The sequence below is a fragment of the Mus caroli genome, unplaced genomic scaffold (genome assembly GCF_978045245.1).
Source record: "Mus caroli unplaced genomic scaffold, Mus_caroli_1 scaffold_3, whole genome shotgun sequence".
Classification (NCBI taxonomy): domain Eukaryota; kingdom Metazoa; phylum Chordata; class Mammalia; order Rodentia; family Muridae; genus Mus; species Mus caroli.
Window position 1 is genome coordinate 35769888 of NW_028227258.1, and position 6177 is coordinate 35776064.

Sequence of the window (6177 nt, forward strand, 5' to 3'; positions counted from 1 at the left end):
AGAAGCAGAAGACAATGCTAATACTCTGAGCTTCCTCCTTTCATTAATTTCCAAGAACAGTGCATAGAGAATAGTACAGTTCAATTCTGCTGTGAGTTTTCCCATCTTGATTGCCTAATTTAAATAACTCCTCAAAAGTATGGACAGAGTCTAATATAATTAAAATAGTCCCTCAAAGTTGTACTTAGAATCATGTGTCATGGATGATAACACTCAAAATGTATCATTACACAGGATGAACGTAAACTTGGAACAAAATTTAAGACTATACACAAGGGTCTAAAAACATGGTTCAATATCTAAAGCAATGGAGATAAAAGCTTTGTGACATGAATTCAGATCTTCAAAACTTACATTTAAAACAAATCAAAACTGGGCATTGTATCTCAGGCATCTCTAAACTAGCTTTTACCAGGATGGGAGCTGGATACACAGGAATCGGCTATAGATTCTTGGGCAGCTATTCCTCGAATGTTGATAAGTATTGAACAAAAGTAACCCAGTCTCAGAACAGATGGGAGGCAAAGTCTAACAGCTGATGTTGTGCTCTAACCTAAATTAGCTCAAGCCTTCCTATGTGTCCCAAGACATAAACACACACACACACACACATGCACACACCATATACATTCACAGACACACGTCATACACATTCATGTACACACACAGACACAGTTTATCCTCACACACACATAAGCACTTTGCATATTAGTTACAGCTCTCTTTATAAACTTGAGTTCTTAATCTCAACATAAAGAGCCAGCTCCTGGTTGGGTTGATTCTTTGTATAGTTCTTTTTGTTTACACCTGGTTGATTTCAGCCCTGAGTTTGATTATTTCTTGCTGTCTATTCCTTCTATTCCTCTTGGGTGTATTTGCTTCCTTTTGTTCTATAGCTTTTTTAGGTGTCAAGCTGCTAGTGTATGCTCTCTCCAGTTTCTTTTTTTTGGGGGGGCACTTAGAGCTATGAGCTTTCCTCTTAGAACTGCTTACATTTTGTCTATACATTTCGGTATGATGTGCCTTTCTTATCATTAAATTCTAAAACATCTTTAATTTCTTTATTTCTTCCTTGACCAAGTTATCATTAAGAGCTTCCATGTGTATCTGATAGGATGCATGGGATTATTTCAATCTTCTTGGATGTGTTGAGGCCTGTTTTGTGACCAATTATATGGTCAAATTTTGGAGAGAGTAACATGAGGTGCTGAGAAGAAGGTATAGTCTTTTAGGATGAAATATTCTATAGATATCTGTTAAATCCATTTGGTTCATAACTTCTGTTTCATTATGTCTCTGTTTAGTTTGTGTTTTCATGATCGGTCCATTGATGAGAGTGGGGTCTCATTGAAATCTCCCACTATCATTCTGTGAGGTGCAATGTGTACTTTGAGCTTTAGTAAAGTTTCTTTTATGAATGTGGGTGTCCTTGCATTTGGAGCATAGATGCTCAGAACTGAGAGTTCATCTTAGTAGATTTTTCCTTCAAAGAGTATGAGGTGTCCTTCCTTATCTTATTTGATAACTTTTAGTTGAAAGTTGATTTTATTCAATATTAGAATGGCTACCCCAGATTTTTTTCTTGGGACCATTTGCTTGGAAAATTATTTTCTAGCCTCTTACTCTGAGGTCGTGTCTGTCTTTGTCACTGGGGTGCATTTCCTATATACAACAAAATGCTGGGTCCTGTTTATGTATCCAGTCTGTTAGTCTGTCTTTTTATTGGGGAATTGAGTACATTGATGTTAAGAGATATTAAGGAAAAGTGATTGTTGCTTCCTGTTATGTTTGTTATTAGAGGTGGAATTATATTTGTATGGCTATCTTCTTTTGGGTTTGTCAAAAGAATATTACTTTCTTGCTTTTTCTAGGGTGTAGTTTCACACCTTGCCTTGGCTTTTTCCATCTATTATCCTCTGTAGGGCTGGATTTTTGGAAAGATACTGTGTAAATTTGTTTTTGTCATGGAATATCTTGGTTTCTCTAACTATGTTAATTGAGAGTTTTGCTGGGTATAGTAGCTTGGGTGGGCATCTGTGTTCTCAAAAAGTCCTAAATACAAACGTGAAATACTGAAATTTTAGAGAAAATTTAAATAAACTTATATTTTCTACATTAATTATTCCCCTGATACTCCTAATTCTCATTAATAGTGTTCAAAATATTGCATTCAACCATTATAATTATTTAAAACTTTTCTATAATAGAATTTTATTGCTTTTTCCCTCCCTTTCCTTCCTTCAGTCCATTCCATGCCTCATATACTCTTGGATATGGTTACATGTGTATATGTGTATGTGTTTGTTTCCTTATATGTACAAATATACAAATGCAACATGCTGTGTCCATTTTTTGTCCTTGTGTATATAGTTGCATGTCCAAAATCTCTGTATTGGACAGTAAATAGGGGAATCATTCCTAGAAGAGGCCGATTCTTCTTCCAACAATTATTAGTTGCCTTTAGTTATTTGTCTAGGGAGGGGGCCACATAAGACTTTTACTTTTGCACGTACATTTTCATTTTTATATTGTCATCATTGTGGTCTTGCATTCATTTCTATGAAGGACTTTCCCACACACAGCAGGCTTCCAGGTATGCCAACTTTTACAGTCTTTCCAAACATTACTCTTAAATCTTTCCTGAGATATAGACAAAGGGGGTGCAATGTAAATGTAAATGTATTGTTGCTGAGTTCCCTACCACCCACTGGTCTTTTCATCAAGCCCAGTCTGGGTTTTCTGTTAAGGTCTCCATTTGTTGTAAACAGGAGGTTCCTAGTTAAAGGTGATGGCTGCCCCTATCTGGGGTTAAAAGGATCTAGTAAAGTACTGGTAGATTTTCTTTTATTTTAAAGACTTATAACCTCACTAGCTCCACAAAGATGATTAGATTTCCAGCACCAAGCATGGGAAGTTTCATTTCTGGTAACTTTCTAATGGTTAGACAAGATATTTCTATGACTCTTTCTCAAACGTAGGTGTCTTTAGCCTTTGGTTTCTCTCAGCATTGAGAGTAGGTTCCCCCTTGCTGAAGAAATAAAGCATGTAACAGGATTTGCTACGACCCGCTCGAGTCAACTGGACAAGCCGAGAGGCTTAAAAGTCATTCATGAGGCAAAAGAGTTTCAAAGAAGCTCTCCTCCTGGAGTCTAGCGTTCCCTAACCATACAGTAATTTTTCATTCCCGAGTTAGTCTAGTGTATGGATCCACGGCTCTCTTTCAATATTTTCCTATCATAAGTGCCTTTTAAGATTGAATTCTGACATAGCTAAACCAGTGTTCCAACAGTCCTAGTTCGTCCTTAGCAAGACCTTGGGTTTGGATTTCAGTACTGCCCCTGGTATTACACTAAAAGTTAGGTCACTGCCCTTCACAGGAATCTACCATCACCTAGGAAGAAAGAAGTTTCTGACCGTAGGGGAAACCAGAATAGATGCTTAGTATTATAGCTGAGTTACACCTATTACAGGAATTTACTATGGTTTAGGAAACAGATCGGGCTGTGGTTTGAGTATTGCATTATTCATGAGATGGTTAGCTAGAACGGAACTCCCTAGTTAGAACCATGACTTGGGTGTGAAAGCCCTTGCCCTAGGAGTGAAAAGTTCTCACACCTGGCTTCTATGACTATAGCTGACCTTAGATAGAGCTGACTTTGTCTCAGTTATTTTACTGCCCAGTTCCTTCCGATCTTTGTGTTTTCATTCCTCTGTTCTGTGTAAGAATCATTAAGCATCCGGTTACCTCATTTGTACCTTGCGGGTATGTCACCCAACTTCTTTACTGTCTTCTGTATAAAAAGTCTGATGCTCGAGTTGTAAAATTACATTCAGATTCTACACACGAACTCTCCTGTGTGTGTCTGTTTGTCACTCGCTCATCCACGCTTTGCCCACCCGCGACGAGAGACCCCGTTCCACGCAGACACAGGGACCCAGAGGGTCTGCAGCAAGGATTCAAATGATTTTACCTATATCTGACTTGAAAGCCTGTATCTGAAAATTGAGTTAAATAGTATACAAGCTGCCATATGAGGAAGCAATTAACAGTCCTACCAACCTGAAACATTTGTGAATCATGACAATAGCCAGCTTAGCAAGATATCAGCGTAGGCAGCATATGCAGTAAGTGGTACTCACAGTAACCAACAGCAATCTGAATAGACTTTAGTGCATTTTCATAAACCACAAAATTTACCATAGCACTCAATGTCTAGACCACCTTCTATAGACTGCTACTTCCCGCCCCACAACCGAAAATTCTTCTGAGGCATTGCCATAGTTTATTATTTTATGCCTTGTAATTATGCTCTAGTATTGTCCTACACATGTTCTTTTTCTTATCTAGGTCAGAAATTTCACTCCTTTCTAATGACAAAAATTCAATTTCCTAATCTAGAAACTTTAGTTTTCTACTTTCAACGTTTTGAAGTAGCACAATCAACTACTGTCTGTAATGGCAAATATGAAAATTTCTCAAATTAAAAATAGTATGCCTTTTAAAGTTCATGCCATACTGAGTCAAGTGATGAAATTTTCACCAGTGTTTGCCTTATATCAGTTATGGTAATTATTACATACTGCAAAACATTTAGTGACATGTGAATTATTTCATTACCAAGCCTTTTGTGTTAATCTTTGCTCAAACTCAAGGTACCATTATTTAATAACAGTAACAACATCAGAAGTTGTTACTTCTGTTGAAAAACCATAAATACTACAGAAAGACAGGAATTGCTTCCTTTAGGTGTAACACAGAGTCCAGTGTTATGTTGTCACAGACATAAATGAGGTTGAGCTAAGTCATATTTCACAGAGATAATTGCCCTATTATTGTCGCTATCTACACTGTATTAGTTATATTACTTGTTGGGATAAAATAATGACCTGAACAGGTAAAAAGTTAAGATTTGTTTTGGTCAATTTGGAGGCTGCTGGTCGTTCTGGTAGAAAGTTCTGGCAGGGAGAGCTTGAAGTTCTTTGCTAACACAGTAACAGACAAGGGGCAGTACGATTTGTTCTTTCTTTAATTTGCTTTTTACTTTACAATCTGAAATCACCCCACAAGATGTGATCTCTCACATTTATTGTAGCTATTCCTACTTCAATCTGTGCCATCTAAAGTATCTTTCCCAGTCACTTAAAGCAGGCAAGCATAAAGAAATACCTAGTTGCAGAGCACACCACTTGGTTTAGCTAGTGTACATACCCCCTAATAAATGTCATGTAGCATCCTGGTCCCTTGCTAGGATGAGCTGTAGACATACTAAAAAACCATGCATCTACCAACCTATGAACAACCAGGAACTCCCACCAGCGTGGAGCTTCATAGACTTGTGTTAGCATCGGAAAAACTTTCTTTTCCTTTTAATGCCCTTCAAGCTTAATTTATATTCCTTTTCACAAGTAATGTGCTGATCTAAAAAGAGGTAGGCCAATCCATGCTTCATCACATGGAGGAGTTGTTTCTGAAGCCCTATGACTTGCCCATTCTCCCTTCAACTTGCATACCTAGTCAAGTATCTTTTACCACGTTGTTGGAAAAATATAATATACTGGCATTCATAACAAGCAATCTTATATTGGTAAATGAATGAATTTTGTAAGCATTCCCATTCTACAACTCAGAGCCTCAAAGAATTAAAGTGATTATTTATTTGGTTTGCTAAGATCTGCAGACTCCATACAACTTCATCATGGAACGTATGTGTAAGTTAATAGTTTTTGAAATCACCATTTTTTCACAGAATTGACCCTGAGATACTCATAGATACCACATTTTCCTTACTCATTTGAAACTTATCACATGATAATCACACAAATATGAAGGCAAGTGGAGCTGATGCAGCCTGTGGATCTGGAAATTATAATGTAGACAGCTAAGAGGTTGTGGAAGGATCACCTGGCTGTACAGACATAAATACATATCATTCCTAATGTTGCCAGGAAAGACAAACACCTGACCCTTCAAACGGTGTTACTTTCACCAATAGCAGGGATTGTAGGACCACTGTCTCCAACATCTGGGAGGCAAGAGCCACTGTGTCCAGAAGGAAGGGTAGAGCCACTCTGTCCAACAGAAGTGTATGCTCTAAAGTAAATACGGCGTTGAAATCTCCAAAAGTCAGATATTCTCATAAAAGAGCCCCAATTGTTAATTCAGCGTGCCCATCATCA